At 38.5% G+C, this 17,165-nt stretch overlaps 1 protein-coding gene and 1 pseudogene across 4 annotated transcripts in view; one reads left to right on the forward strand and one right to left on the reverse strand.

Annotated features, from left to right (window-relative positions):
* The window catches only part of PDE3B (phosphodiesterase 3B), a 215,065-nt gene that overhangs the window by 16,852 nt on the left and 181,048 nt on the right, over positions 1 to 17,165 (forward strand). The gene's annotated exons all lie outside the window — the stretch shown is intronic.
* On the reverse strand, positions 11,821 to 14,012 carry LOC117974861 (mortality factor 4-like protein 1; annotated as a pseudogene).

A 17,165-nucleotide genomic window follows, 5' to 3' on the forward strand; every position in this document is an offset into this window, starting at 1 on the left:
CTCTAGTCATCTGCCCACCTTGGCCTCCCAGAGTGCTGGGATTGCAGGCATGAGCCACTATGCCTGGTCCCTTCTAATGTTCTAATGCTAGAGTATTCCTTATATTATTCTTTCTAATATTTCTTATATTTCTAATATGCCTTACATTAGTCTTTAGGGCTAATAGGAATAGCTTCTGAAGTGCTTATAATAGCTGCTTCGGGAGTGTGGCCTTTCTGATTAAATGCTAGCTGATCACCCTTAGAATATAAATTCTTGTTAAATAACATATTTACATTTAAATAGCAAGAAAGGAGAATGTAAGCATCCTGAAGATAAGAATTTTTGTCTGTTCTGACACTTCTCAAAAGAAGACATTTATGCGGCCAAAAAACACATGAAAAAATGCTCATCATCACTGGCCATCAGAGAAATGCAAATCAAAACCACAATGAGATACCATCTCACACCAGTTAGAATGGCGATCATTAAGAAGTCAGGAAGCAACAGGTGCTGGAGAGGATGTGGAGAAATAGGAACACTTTTACACTGTTGGTAGGACTGTAAACTAGTTCAACCATTGTGGAAGTCAGTGTGGCAATTCCTCGGGGATCTAGAACTAGAAATACCATTTGACCCTGCCATCCCATTACTGGGTATATACCCAAAGGATTATAAATCATGCTGCTATAAAGACACATGCACACGTATGTTTATTGTGGCACTATTCACAATAGCAAAGACTTGGAACCAACCCAAATGTCCAACAATGAGAGACTGGATTAAGAAAATGTGGCGGTTAAGAGGAGGGTAGTCGAGATGGCCGAATAGGAACAGCTCTGGTCTACAGCTTCCAGTGTGAGCGATGCAGAAGACGGTTGATTTCTGCATTTCCCTCTGAGGTACTGGGTTCATCTCACTAGGGAGTGCCAGACAGTGGGCGTAGGACAGTGGGTGCAGGGCACCGTGCGCGAGCCGAAGCAGGGCGAGGCATTGCCTCACTCGGGAAGCACAACGGGTCAGGGAGTTCCCTTTCCTAGTCAAAGAAAGGGGTGACAGACGGCACCTGGAAAATCGGGTCACTCCCACCCTAATACTGCGCTTTTCTGATGGGCTTAAAAAACGGCGCACCAGGAGATTATATCCCGCACCTCGCTCGGAGGGTCCTAGCCCACAGAGTCTCGCTGATTGCTAGCACAGCAGTCTGAGATCAAACTGCAAGGCAGCAGTTAGGCTGGGGAAGGGGCGCCCGCCATTTCCGAGGCTTACTTAGGTAAACAGCAGGTAAGCTCGAACTGGGTGGAGCCCACCACGGTTCAAGGAGGCCTGCCTGCTTCTGTAGGCTCCACCTCTGGGGGCAGGGCACAGACAAACAAAAAGACAGCAGGAACCTCTGCAGACTTAAATGTCCCTGTCTGGCAGCTTTGAAGAGAGCAGTGGTTCTCCAAGCATGCAGCTGGAGATCTGAGAACGGGCAGACTGCCTCCTCAAGTGGGTCCCTGACCCCTGACCCCCGAGCAGCCTAACTGGGAGGTACCCCCCAGTAGGGGCAGACTGACACCTCACACGGCCAGGTACTCCTCTGAGACAAAACTTCCAGAGGAACGATCAGACAGCAACATTCACGGTTCACGAAAATCCGCTGTTCTGCAGCCACCGCTGCTGTTACCCAGGCAAACAGGGTCTGGAGTGCACCTCTAGCAAACTCCAACAGACCTGCAGCTGAGGGTCCTGTCTGTTAGAAGGAAAACTAACAAACAGAAAGGACATCCACACCAAAAACCCATCTGTACATCACCATCATCAAAGACCAAAAGTAGATAAAACCACAAAGATGGGGAAAAAACAGAGCAGAAAAACTGGAAACTCTAAAAAGCAGAGCACCTCTCCTCCTCCAAAGGAACTCAGCTCCTCACCAGCAATGGAACAAAGCTGGACGGAGAATGACTTTGACGAATTGAGAGAAGAAGGCTTCAGATGATCAAACTACTCTGAGCTACAGGAGGAAATTCAAACCAAAGGCAAAGAAGTTGAAAACTTTGAAAAAAATTTAGACGAACGTATAACTAGAATAACCAATACAGAGAAGTGCTTAAAGGAGCTGATGGAGCTGAAAACCAAGGCTCGAGAACTACGTGAAGAATGCAGAAGCCTTAGGAGCCGATGCGATCAACTGGAAGAAAGGGTATCAGTGATGGAAGATGAAATGAATGAACTGAAGCGAGAAGGGAAGTTTAGAGAAAAGAGAATAAAAAGAAACAAACAAAGCCTCCAAGAAATATGGGACTATGTGAAAAGACCAAATCTGCGTCTGATTGGTGTACCTGAAAGTGACGGGGAGAATGGAACCAAGTTGGAAAACACTCTGCAGGATATTATCCAGGAGAACTTCCCCAATCTAGCAAGGTAGGCCAACATTCAGCTTCAGGAAATACAGAGAACGCCACAAAGATACTCCTTGAGAAGAGCAACTCCAAGACACATAATTGTCAGATTCACCAAAGTTGAAATGAAGGAAAAAATGTTAAGGGCAGCCAGAGAGAAAGGTTGGGTTACCCACAAAGGGAAGCCCATCAGACTAACAGCGGATCTCTCAGCAGAAACTCTACAAACCAGAAGAGAGTGGGGGCCAATATTCAACATTCTTAAAGAAAAGAATTTTCAACCCAGAATTTCATATCCAGCCAAACTAAGCTTCATAAGTGAAGGAGAAATAAAATCCTTTACAGACAAGCAAATGCTGAGAGATTTTGTCACCACCAGGCCTGCCCTAAAAGAGCTCCTGAAGGAAGCACTAAACATGGAAAGGAACAACCAGTACCAGCCACTGCAAAAACATGCCAAATTGTAAAGACCATCAAGGCTAGGAAGAAACTGCATCAACTAACGAGCAAAATAACCAGCTAACATCATAATGACAGGATCAAATTCACACATAACAATATTAACTTTAAATGTAAATGGGCTAAATGCTCCAATTAAAAGACACTGCTCTCTTCAAAAAACCCGTCGCACGTGCAGAAACACACATAGACTCAAACTAAAAGGATGGAGGAAGACCTACCAAGCAAATGGAAAAAAAAAAAAAAAGGCAGGGGTTGCAATCCTAGTCTCTGATAAAACAGACTTTAAACCAACAAAGATCAAAAGAGACAAGGCCATTACATAATGGTAAAGGGATCAATTCAACAAGAAGAGCTAACTATCCTAAATATATATGCACCCAATACAGGAGCACCCAGATTCATAAAGCAAGTCCTTAGAGACCTACAAAGAGACTTAGACTCCCACACAATAATAATGGGAGACTTTAACACCCCACTGTCAACATTAGACAGATCAATGAGACAGAAAGTTAACAAGGATACCCAGGAATTGAACTCAGCTCTGCACCAAGCCAACCTAATAGACATCTACAGAACTCTCCACCCCAAGTCAAGAGAATATACATTTTTTTCAGCACCACACCACACCTATTCCAAAATTGACCACATAGTTGGAAGTAAAGCTCTCCTCAGCAAATGTAAACAAGCAGAAATTATAACAAGCTGTCTCTCAGACCACAGTGCAATCAAACTAGAACTCAGGATTAAGAAACTCACTCAAAACCGCTCAACTACATGGAAACTGAACAACCTGCTCCTGAATGACTACTGGGTACATAATGAAATGAAGGCAGAAATAAAGATGTTCTTTGAAACCAACGAGAACAAAGACACAACATATCAGAATCTCTGGGACACATTCAAAGCAGTGTGTAGAGGGAAATTTATAGCACTAAATGCCCACAAGAGAAAGCAGGAAAGATCCAGAATTGACACCCTAACATCACAATTAAAAGAACTAGAAAAGCAAGAGCAAACACATTCAAAAGCTAGCAGAAGGCAAGAAATAACTAAAATCAGAGCAGAACTGAAGGAAACAGAGACACAAAAAACCCTTCAAAAAATCAATGAATCCAGGAGCTGGTTTTTTGAAAGGATCAACAAAATTGATAGACCGCTAACAAGACTAATAAAGAAGAAAAGAGAGAAGAATCAAATAGACACAATAAAAAATGATAAAGGGGATATCACTACCAATCCCACAGAAATACAAACTACCGTCAGAGGATACTACAAACAGCTCTAAGCAAATAAACTAGACAATCTAGAAGAAATGGATAAATTCCTCGACACATACACCCTCCCAAGACTAAACCAGGAAGAAGTTGACTCTCTGAATAGACCAATAACAGGCTCTGAAATTGTGGCAATAATCAATAGCTTACCAACCAAAAAGAGTCCAGGACCAGATGGATTCACAGCCGAATTCTACCAGAGGTACAAGGAGGAACTGGTACCATTCCTCCTGAAACTATTCCAATGAATAGAAAAAGAGGGAATCCTCCCTAACTCATTTTATGAGGCCAGCATCATCCTGATACCAAAGCCGGGCAGAGACACAACCAAAAAAGAGAATTTTAGACCAATATCCTTGATGAACATTGATGCAAAAATCCTCAATAAAATACTAGCAATCCGAATCCAGCAGCACATCAAAAAGCTTATCCACCATGATCAAGTGGGCTTCATCCCTGGGATGCAAGGCTGGTTCGATATCCACAAATCAATAAATGTAATCCAGCATGTAAACAGAGCCAAAGACAAAAACCACATGATTATCTCAATAGATGCAGAAAAGGCCTTTGACAAAATTCAACAACCTTTCATGCTAAAAACTCTCAATAAATTAAGTATTGATGGGACGTATCTCAAAATAATAAGAGCTATCTATGACAAACCCACAGCCAATATCATACCGAATGGGCAAAAACTGGAAGCATTCCCTTTGAAAACTGGCACAAGACAGGGATGCTCTCTCTCACCACTCCTATTCCACATAGTGTTGGAAGTTCTGGCCAGGGCAATTAGGCAGGAGAAGGAAATAAAGGGTATTCAATTAGGAAAAGAGGAAGTCAAATTGTCCCTGTTTGCAGATGACATGATTGTATACCTAGAAAACCCCATTGTCTCAGCCCAAAATCTCCTTAAGCTGATAAGCAACTTCAGCAAAGTCTCAGGATACAAAGTCAATGTACAAAAATCACAAGCATTCTTATACACCAATAACACACAAACAGAGAGCCAAATCATGAGTGAACTCCCATTCACAATTGCTTCAAAGAGAATAAAATACCTAGGAATCCAACTTACAAGGGACATGAAGGACCTCTTCAAGGAGAACTACAAACCACTGCTCAAGGAAATAAAAGAGGATACAAACAAATGGAAGAACATTCCATGCTCATGGGTAGGAAGAATCAATATGAAAATCGCCATACTGCCCAAGGTAATTTATAGATTCAATGCCATCCCCATCAAGCTACCAGTGACTTTCTTCAGAGAATTGGAAAAAGCTACTTTAAAGTTCATATGGAATGAAAAAAGAGCCCGCATTGCCAAGTCAATCCAACGCCAAAAGAACAAAGCTGGAGGCATCACGCTACCTGACTTCAAACTATGCTACAAGGCTACAGTAACCAAAACAGCATGGTACTGGTACCAAAACAGAGATATAGATCAATGGACCAGAACAGAGCCCTCAGAAATAACGCCGCATATCTACAACTATCTGATCTTTGACAAACCTGAGAAAAACAAGCAATGGGGAAAGGATTCCCTATTTAATATGGTGCTTGGAAAACTCGCTAGCCATATGTAGAAAGCTGAAACTGGATCCCTTCCTTACACCTTATACAAAAATCAATTCAAGATGGATTAAAGACTTAAACGTTAGACCTAAAACCACGAAAACCCTAGAAGAAAACCTAGGCATTACCATTCAGGACATAGGCATGGGCAAGGACTTCATGTCTAAAACACCAAAAGCAATGGCAACAGAAGCCAAAATTGACAAATGGGATCTAATTAAACTCAAGAGCTTCTGCACAGCAAAGGAAACTACCATCAGAGTGAACAGGCAACCTACAAAATGGGAGAAAATTTTCGCAACCTACTCATCTGACGAAGGACTAATATCCAGAATCTACAATGAACTCAAACAAATTTACAAGAAAAAAACAACCCCATCAAAAAGTGGGCGAAGGACATGAACAGACACTTCTCAAAAGAAGACATTTATGCAGCCAAAAAACACATGAAAAAATGCTCACCATCACTGGCCATCAGAGAAATGCAAATCAAAACCACAATGAGATACCATCTCACACCAGTTAGAATGGCAATCATTAAAAAGTCAGGAAACAACAGGTGCTGGAGAGGATGTGGAGAAATAGGAACACTTTTACACTGTTGGTGGGACTGTAAACTAGTTTGACCATTGTGGAAGTCAGTGTGGCGATTCCTCAGGGATCTAGAACTAGAAATACCATTTGACCCTGCCATCCCATTACTGGGTATATACCCAAAGGACTATAAATCATGCTGCTATAAAGACACATGCACACGTATGTTTATTGTGGCACTATTCACAATAGCAAAGACTTGGAACCAACCCAAATGTCCAACAATGATAGACTGGATGAAGAAAATATGGCACATATACACCATGGAATACTATGCAGCCATAAAAAACGATGAGTTCATGTCCTTTGTAGGGACATGGATGAAATTGGAAATCATCATTCCCAGTAAACTATCGCAAGGACAAAAAACCAAACACCGCATATTCTCACTCATAGGTGGGAATTGAACAATGAGAACACATGGACACAGGAAGGGGAACATCACACTCTGGGGACTGTTGTGGGGTGGGGGGAGTGGGGAGGGATAGCATTAGGAGATACACCTAATGCTAAATGACGAGTTAATGAGTGCAGCACACCAGCATGGCACATGTATACACAGGTAACTAACCTGCACATTGTGCACATGTACCCTAAAACTTAAAGTATAATAATAATAAAATGAAATAAAATGAAATAAAATTAAATTAAAAAAAGAAGAAAATGTGGCACACATACACCATGGAATACTATGCAGCCATAAAAAAGGATGAGTTCATGTCCTTCGTAGGGACATGGATGAAGCTGGAAACCATCATTCTCAGCAAACTGTCGCAAGGACAAAAAACCAATCATCGCATGTTCTCACTGATAGGTGGGAATTGAACAATGAGAACACATGGACACAGGAAGGGGAACATGACACTCCGGGGACTGTTGTGGGGTTGGGGGAGGGTGGCGGGATAGCGTTAGGAGATATACCTAGTGCTAAATGACAAGTTAATGGGTGCAGCACACCAACATGGCACATATATACATATGTAACAAACTTGCACGTTGTGCACATGTACCCTAAAACTTAAAGTATAATAATAATAATAATAATAAAATAATTTTTGTCTGTTTTGTTCACTGCCATGTCCAAAATAATGCCTGGCCAATAGTAAGAGCTCAAATAGCTATTGAATGGGTAAATATCACACTGACTTTGCTGAAGTATTTAAATAATTTTCAGACATTATTAAAAGAAATACATTTTGGCCAAAAGCTTAATTAATGCAAGAGTAAAAAAAAAAAAAGGTTTGAAGCATACAATCCTATTTCAGGGGGCTCAAGAGTTTAAAAGGAAGAAAGGGGGAGACATCCAGGTAAGAGGACACGTATGCTGTCTTTCCAATATTGGACATTATCTACTTTTTCTGAGACAGTATCGACCCTTTGACCATGACACATCTTTTTGTAACAGAGTCCTACTTAAGCTCCACATTTAATTGGTACTTAGAGCCAAGAAATACATGTGGGCCTACATTTTTTTGCATGTATTTTGTGTTATAGCGTCTATACAGTCTAAGGACACTTGGTTCTTTCTCTCAAAATCCTTTCCTCACTTTTGAGTAATTTACTTTTGAATTTATAAATACCTCACCTTATTATTTATCGTATTATTTGCATTATGTTAAACCCTGGTCAACCCTTAAAATGTTAAAGGAAAGACATTACTATATTTTTTAATGAATACACTAAACTTTTAAGTACAAATATATTTGTCATCAGCCTCTGTAAAGCCATCAGATGTTTGAAAAAAAATTTTAAGCATGAAGCAAAGAGTCTAGTTTTAAGAACTTAGCTGTGAATGGATGATATCCTACCCATTTAATAGAGTTCTCCAAATGAACAGAAAGTATACAATGAAAGGAAGGTCCCTTAGACATTTGAAGTTTTTCTGCAGCACAATCCTGTCTGTCTGCTTTATTCAAGAATTTGTAGTCGTTTTCAGAATTCATTCCAGAAACCAGCTTATTCGTTTAGTTATCAGCACACTGGTCTTGGCAAAAGATAACACAAAAGTAAACAACACTATGTCAAAAAGGATGAAAAGCCAGCGATCCAACCAGTAGAATTGTTTTGGAAGCCTGTTTGTCTCGGACTGAGATCACACATTAAGCCTTGGCTGTTGCCTTCCATTCTTGCACAAGCCTCCCTGCTCCTGGGGACCCTCTGTAAGAGTGAGCGTCCTAATGAAAATAGATGGCACACTCAAATGGCTAACGTAGGGAGAGTTTATGAAGGAATGATTTATAAAAGAGTGGGAAGTGTTAAGAGAACATGGTATGAGTATCTGATGAGCAACAACAGATAGCCGTTATCACCTTTAGACATACAAGGGCAGAATAGGGAGCTGTTAAGACTCAGAGAGTAGCTGTATAGAGGTTCATTTGAAAGAAGCCGTGGCTCTGGTAGTAGAGAAGCATCACTAACCAGAGGTGATTTTACATGAGAGCAGGGGTGGAGGTGGGTGGGAGAGTAGGGGAGAATAACTACCCCAGGCTCACTTCCTGTCTTTCTATCTTCTGCTCTTGTATTCCATTGGTTGACTCCACCCCAAAGACAGAGGGCAAGGGGGGCTTTGGATATAAACAAGAGTCTCCTGGGGCACTGAACAGGGTGGAGAAGAATGAAGAATGGATCTGGAGGGGCAAATGAAATATTCGTAACACTACCTTTTTTTAAATTATACTTTTAAGTTCTAGGGTACAAGTGCACAATGTGCAGGTTTGTTACATATGTATACATGTGCCATGTTGGTGTGCTGCACGCATTAACTCGTCATTTACATTAAGTATTCCTCCTAATGCTATCCCTCCCCCCTCCCCTCACCCCACGACAGGCCCCAGTGTGTGATGTTCCCCACCCTGTGTCCAAGTGTTCTCGTTGTTCAATTCCCACCTATGAGTGAGAACATGCGGTGTTTGGTTTTCTGTCCTTGCGATAGCACTACCATTTTTTTAAGGACACAGTATCTGCAGTATCGGAGGAAGGTCCTTTTAGGAAGAATCATGTAAACAAAGGGTAGAGGAGTATTGAAATGAAGAGTATGTTGAGAAAATGGAAAATATTTCAGATAGTTTGGAGTGTGTGCTTAAGAAGAATAGGCATAAAAATGAAAGCATAGGTTAGTATTTGTAGACAAATGTTAATCTTTATATTGCGTATCCTCTTATTTATTATTAAGTCTTGTATTATAAATGTTTTTATAAATACCCGAGAATCAATAGTGCCTTCATCATTAGGTGGGAGATAGTTCGTCGAGTTTTGTGCCTTAGCATGGTTATCTGGGTGATTTACACATAGCGGCCTAGTGCAAATAGTACAAAGATCAGGAGTCATTTAGAGAGTGGGGCTTTCAGTTAAGAATATAGGCTCTGGATTTGCACCATCTGTGTTTAATTTCTGACTCCAGCACTTTCCAGCTTGATGACCTTAGGCAAGTTATCTAATACGGGCTCAGTTTTCTCATTTTCAAAATAGGTACAGTCATAATAGTTTTATTTTAGAGTAGTTGTGAGGATTGAGTAATTCACATATTTAGCCCAGAGCCTAGCAGATACTGTTAATAAATGTTACCTATTTTTTGTTTTTTAGTTTAGGAGGGTATTATAGATATCTTTTAATATTTGAAAGGCTGCCCCATGAAATAGGGATTAAACTTGTCTTCATGAGAACCTCTAGTATCAGAATCAGGAGTAATGTGTATAAGTAACAGGCAAACAGATTTGGGATTAATTTGAGAAAATCTTTTAATAGTTATAGAGTTGCTTGAATTAGAATAGGTTAGCTCATGAGATAATGATTTACATACCAAGGGAAGTTTTCAGGAAAACATCAAGGGGATGTTTTAAAGTATTAATGTCTCAAAATGAGAAAATTGGATAAAAGCTTTAAGATATCTTCCAACCATAATAGTCTATTACTTTATCCTAAAAAATTTGTGAAAATCAAATTTTACGTAAGAGGAAATGTGTTTGATTTCCTTTTCCACATCTCTGTCTGTTCCTGTTGACAATTTCTGTTCCTAACTACCTTCCAACAATCCAGCTTACATGTCATCTATCTTTGTTTAATGACACGTATAATTTTTTTTTTTTTTTTCAAGAGACAGAGTCTCACCATGTTCTCCAGGCTGGGCGCAAACTCCTGGGTAGGTGATACTCTTGCGTCAGTCTCCTGAGCAGTTGGTACTACAAGTGCACACCACCATGCCCAGCATATTTAACAATATTTATTGAGCACATACAAATGTGCCAGGTATTGCGCTGGATACTGTGATTAGTACAGTGAACAAGACACATCAGTCTCCTGCCCTAATGGAGCTTTAAGAAATTTTAGCAGAGGGAAATTGAAAGTAAAAACACAGTGAAATAAATTTCAGGTAGTTTTAAGTACTGTGATGCATGAAGAAAATAAAACAGAATAATAGTATAAAGGGATACTAGGGCTTTGGATGGTGGAGGTGAAGATGGTGCTTTAGGTATGGTAGGAAGGGAAAGCCTCTCTGAAGAGGTGACATTTTAACCAGCATATAAATGTTGAGAAGGAGCTGGTTGTGCTGAGGGAAGCACACTCTAGGCAGAAGAACCAGCAAAGGCCCTGTGGTGGGAAAGATCTTGACGTGCTTGTTAGAAAGCAAACTGGGTGGCTAGAGAGTGGCGGGAGTGGTAAGAACAGTGTGGATCACATAAGGCCTTATACACCTTGTTAACATTTACATTTCACTCCAATTGCATTCTAATGGCAAGTCATGAGACAATTTTATGGTATAATTTATGTTTAAAAAAGATTATTCTTGCTTGTTTATGGGCTATTGACGGAATAGCTAGAGTGGAAGCAGGAAGATAGGAGGCTGTTGCAGTTATACAAGTGAGACATAATAGTGACTTGGACTATCTCAGATGACTTTCTCCCCCATTCATCCCTGGATAGAATGTCCTTTAAAAAATATTTTATAGGCCAGGCATGTTGGCTCATCCCTGTAATCCTAGCTCTTTGGGAGGCCGAGATGGGAGGATTGCATGAGGCCAGGAGTTTGAGACCAGTTTGGGCAACATAGCAAGACTCTGTTTTTACAAAAAATTAAAAAATTAGCCAGGCATGGTAGTGTGTGCCTGTGTTCCTAGCTACTTAGGGGGCTGAGGTGGGAGGCTAGGAATTTGAGGCTGCAGTGAGCTGTGATTGTGGTACTGTACTCCAGCCTGGGTGACAGAGTGAGACCTTGTCTTGAAAAAAATATATATATATATACATATATATGTATATATATATTTTATAGTGTTTACTAGATACTACTGTTAAAGTATCTTTATATTATATTTTAATTAGGTATACAATTGGCTTCCTCATTAGATTCTGAGTTTCTTAAGCACAAGGACAATGTCTTATCCCTTTTCTTATTATTTTAGGTAGCATTATAGCACTGTTATTAATTTTGCACTTAATGCATTGCTATTAAGTGAATTCATGAAACTTCTATCTGAACACAGGGCTTTTTATAGCTATTACAAATGGCACAGTTAAATACGTAAGTGCAATAAGGTAAGCTAGATTTGAGATGGAATTAAAAAAATACTTTCCCATACTTTACACAGAGAATGTAGTTTGTATATAGTTTAGGAAAACCTACTAAGAAGGGAAAATCACAATGTTTTATTAGAGGTGAAACACAAATCAGAAAGGCTTAGGGAAATAAAACCAAGAACTAGTTTTGTTGGTCTATTTGTTAAGATAAAGGCTAAACTAATGTTAACAAGAGACAGATATAGTGGCTCAAGTAAGAAAGAAGTTTATTTATCATATAACAACAGGTCACACATTCAGGCTGCTGGGTCTTTCACGGGCTCCTTCCTTTATGTTGCTCTGCCACCTCTTAGGGTCTTGTCTTAATCAGCACGGTCAAGCTAGGGCATTGTCACATTTATCTTCTAGTCAGTGGGGAAGGGGAAAGAGAGAGTCCACAGAGTCCAGATAAATAATTTTATTTTAAGCAAGTGAGGTGAAAGTTGCATGTATCATCTTGCTCATATTCCACTGGTACTTAGTCATATGGTCTTACTCAGCTACTAGAGAGATGGAGAAATGTAGTTTTTAGCTGGGGAGTCATAGCAAAAACTTTACTTTTTTTTTTTTTTGAAATTTAAAGAAAAAATCTATTGAAGATCTGAAAATCAATTCCTAAAAGATAGACTTTTCCAGAAAACACTAGCTACACAATGCATTGTGTCTATCATGTTAAAACATGCATTAGACACAAATACAAAAACCGTGAAACAAGCCACCATTCTTCAACAATTTGAGCAAAGATAAAATGCCTAAGTAACAACATGGATGACTTGCAAAGGATGGGCTCTTTACTTTAAGCACCATAAAAAAAAAAGCACAAATGGATGAGTGTGTTCAGTTATATACACTGAATTGAACCTTTGGCACTAGGAATCAGAGTATTTTGTCATATAGCATTAACATGTATTATAAAAGTGCGTAGTGTCAAAGGAATAGAACCACCAACATTCAAAAGCAGCTTTGTCAAGTAGGCAGTAAAACACTCTACAGCATATCCTCTGTTGTCCATCATTGAATACACTGGTAGTGACTTTGAAATGAAAAAAAAAAGAAAAAGCATCTATTACCCCTTTTATTTTCTTTGTTTAAAACAAAACAGAAAAAAAATCAGTTGTTACACACTAACATCTTCAAAGCACATCGTTTGTACAAGAGATAGACTAAGAACAAAAATGTGTTTACAGAGATCCAAACATAAGTGAGTGAGATCGCCTCTCACATGGCTATCAGGATGGTTCTCAGGAGGAGCCACTTCATAATCTCTGGCACTAAACAAAGTTGCAGAATTCTTTGCCAGGTACTTCAGGAAATCATGAAGATAATTCAGTAATTAAGCAAGGCTCTTCTCATCCAGAGGTGTATAGGCCAACATTGCTCCAATTCGTACAAATAATCTCAGGAGATGTGGCACTCCATACACCTGGGACATGGGTGCTTTGGGGTGATCTGCAAGAATTTTGGCATACTGTGGTCTCTCAAATTTGTAGAGTAGTTGGGTGCCCAACATTACGTTGAAGTATTCTTTTATCCCTGCCACAACTTCATTAACCGCATAGTCCTTATTATCTGTGTTTCCACCAGATTTCTTGTAATTTGCGTAATCCTCAAGAATGGAATCCACATTCTTCTTGGCAGGAAGTTAAAAGAGCTGTTTTTGTCTGGTAATTAAGTCCCAGTCATCAACAAGCCACAGTTTTAGCTCTTCAGGAATCTTTACTTTAACTTCAACTCTGTTCATGAATGTTTCCTCATTTTCAGCAGTAGGATCTACCCGGGTCCTTTTCTTCCGAGGAGGCCAAGGAGTCTCACTGGTACTGCCACCATCTCCATTTCCAGGAGTTTTCTGTTTGTTCTTTTTTGTTTTCACTTCAACATTTTTCTGTTGGAGACCAGATGTCTTCTTTCCTGGGGCAGCCCCTATTGTCTTCCCCTCTGGATACTGCTCCTGATTGGCTTTTTGAAGTTCTTACTCTTTCTGCAAATTAGTGTCCTTGTATTTGAGTACTCTGCTCTCTGGAACCCACTCATCCCAATTTTTATTCCAACCACTGTAATGTATAAAGTATTTCACTTGTTTGTCCTTAATGGCAACCTTTACACACTTTGTTTCATGAAGAAGAGGCCCATGAAAGCACAGCACTCACTCAACCTCCTGGAATTTAGGCTTTGGGTCCTGTTTTGAAGCCATTTATAAGTGATTTGCTGTCTCCTCCTTCTCCTACCACCCCCAACTAAAACTTTACTAACTTTGATTTTCAGCTAACAATCTTCTATAGTTGCTGTTATTTCAACTACTTAAAGTGAATATGAGGGTAACAATTAATTAATTTCTGCTTCTTACCCCCATAGGAAAAATATTGAACTTCTATATAGCATTTACACTTAGGGAGAGGCATCTTGATCCTGATTGCAACTGGGATGGAAAACTGATTTTATTACTATTCTAAGAAAAGTTTTTATTTGTATTTTTATTAAAAATGAAGTTATGTTCAAATGAAAGAGAGTATGTATGAGTCTTGAAAATTGTTGCTTTAGGTAAGGCAGGACTACTAATTTTTTTATTATTTTTATAAAGAAACAACTCTTGCTCACCAAAGGGCTTGTAGAAATGGTGGGCTGGTTGCCCTCATGGCAGGTATAAAGGATACGGATGTATAATATTTCTATTAAGGCAGTTTGGGATAAGGGATTTCTTATTGCTTTTAATGTATATCTTCCTTGTTACCACATATTAGGTTGATATAATTCTTCATCAGGTAGAACTGAAGTTCTCAGAGTTGGAGTTGAGGATGAAAAGCTGCTTTAGAACCTTTTAGGCCTTAAGTCTGTGTTTCTGTTTTCAGGACTGTCTCCTAAAGAGAGGTAACTTTTTTTTCTGTTGGATGGTAAATTATCACCTATTTCTCTATTTCTTAAGAGCAGACATAATCTTTGGGGTCGTTCCTTTATAATCTTGATTCAGTATTTTTTCTTTCTTATTAATATTGTTATTCATTTTATTTTTTGCTTATTTAAAAAAAATTCAGATAATTTACATATAATAAAATGCATGGGCCTAAATGTTGAGTTGAAGTTTTGATGGTTATATACACTTATGTAATCATGAACCAAAACAAGATACAGAATCTTTCCTTGAACTTCTTTCCGGTCTGTTCCATCCAGCTCCTCAGAGACAGCCACTTACAGATTTCTATTGCCATATATTTGTTTTAACTGTTTTTTAACCTCTTTAAATAGAATTATACAGTATGCATTCTTTTGTGTTGAGCATCTTTCACTTCATATACTGTCCTGTAATGCATTCATATTGTTTTGTATATCAGTCATGAATATATTCAATGAATATGTTCCCTGAATGAATATATTTTATGAATACATCACAATTTATTTATTATTCTGTCACAATTTGTTTATACATTCTTATGTTGATGAATATTTAGGTTTCCAGTTTTTGCCTTATGAATTAGGCTGCTCTGAGCATTCTTGTGCAAGTCTTTTTTGTGGAGACATGTATTCATTTCTGTTGGGTAAATGCCTAAGAGTGAAATTAAGTCAGAGTAGATGTGTATTTAACATTAAAAGAAACTGACATACACTTTTTCAAAGTGGTTGTACCATTTACACTCCTACCAGCAATATATGAGAGTTCCAGTTGCCCCACATCCTCACCAACATTTGATGTTGCCATTCTTTTATTTTAGCCATATAGTACCTGTGATGTTGAATGCCTTTTTATGTTCTTATTGACCATTTATGTATCTTCTTTTGTGAAATGTTCAAGTCTTTTGCTAATTTTAAAATTGGATTGTTCATTTTCAAAAAATTACTGGTTTGTAGTTGTTTTAGACAGTCACGCGTTGCTTAACAATGAGGATATGTTCTGAGAAATGTGTTAGGTGATTTCGTCATTGTGCAAACATCGTAGAGTACTTACACAAACCTAGATGTTACAGCCTACTCCACACCTAGGCTATATGTTATAGCCTATTGCTTCTAAGATACAAACCTGTACAGCATGTTACTGTACTGAATGCTGTAGGCAGTTGTAACACAATGCTAAGTATTTGTGTATCTAAGCATATTTAAACATAGAAAAAGTACGGTAAAAATATGTACACCTGTATAGGGCACTTACCATGAATGGAGCTTGCAGGACTGGAAATTGCATTTGGTGAGTCAGTGAGTGAGAGGTGAGTGAATGGAAGGTCTAGGACATTACTGTACACTATTATGGACTTTATAAACACTGAACACTTAGGCTTTTTAGTTTTCCAGTTACTTTATAAAAAAAGTAACTGCGTCACAATGTCATGACAGCTGCAACTGAAAGTTCATTATGTGGCATGTCACTATATTATGGATGTGAGTCCTTTGCCATATGTATGTGTTATGAATATTTTCTCTCAATCTGTTGCTTACCTCTTCATTTTCCAAATGTCTTTGGATAAGCAGACATTTTAATTTTGTTTAAGTCTAAGGCACTAATTTTTTTCCTTTATATTTAGTGCTTTTTTTATACCTTAAGAAATTTTTGCTTAAGCATCTCTAAGGTACTCTATTTTCTTCTAGAAGTTTTATGGTGTATGATCTAACTTGAAGTAATTTTTTGGGTATGAGGTAAGGTAGGGGGTCAAAGTTTGCTTTTTCCATGTAGATAACCAGTTGTTCCAGCACTGTTTTGTTGAAAAGACTTGGCACCCTTGTCTAAAATAAATTGGTAGTATATTTGTTGGCTTACATATAGGAAGCTAGCCTTAGTTTTTAATTTTTTTTCTGATTTAAATTCTAAAAAAAATGAAAACCAGGGATAGAACCTATAATGGGTAAGATGGCACTTATCTTGTTGTATTTTAGAGTTTTCTGGTGGTGTCATTTTCAGAATACATTTTGAGTTCCTCAGAATAAAGGAAATGAAGCTTATTTCTTTTATTCTCAAGCCAAATTACTCTCTGAGGATTGAGGAAGTAATCCAGGGTTTGATATGGGGCTCATGGCATAAGGTTAGGTAGCCTGTTATCTTTAACTTTCTAGATTACTTCATAAAAATAACTTGCGTATATGTAATGATATCTTTCTATGTTTTAGATGTTGTTCAAAGCACTGAATTGTAAACATATTCTCACTTAATCCTTCCCTCGAATCTTAAGTATTTACCTTTTATTTTTTTTAATTTAAAATAAAAAATTAACAGAGTAAAATAGATGTTTTTTGGTGTATGGTTCTATGAATTTTACCATGAGTATAGATTTTGTATATCCACTACAACATTCAGGACATAGAGTTGTCCCATTACTTCCAGAAGTTCCCTTGTGCTTTCTATCCCTTTGTAGTTGTATCTTCCTTCTAT

The sequence above is a fragment of the Pan paniscus genome, chromosome 9, assembly GCF_029289425.2.
Source record: "Pan paniscus chromosome 9, NHGRI_mPanPan1-v2.0_pri, whole genome shotgun sequence".
Classification (NCBI taxonomy): Eukaryota; Metazoa; Chordata; class Mammalia; order Primates; family Hominidae; genus Pan; species Pan paniscus.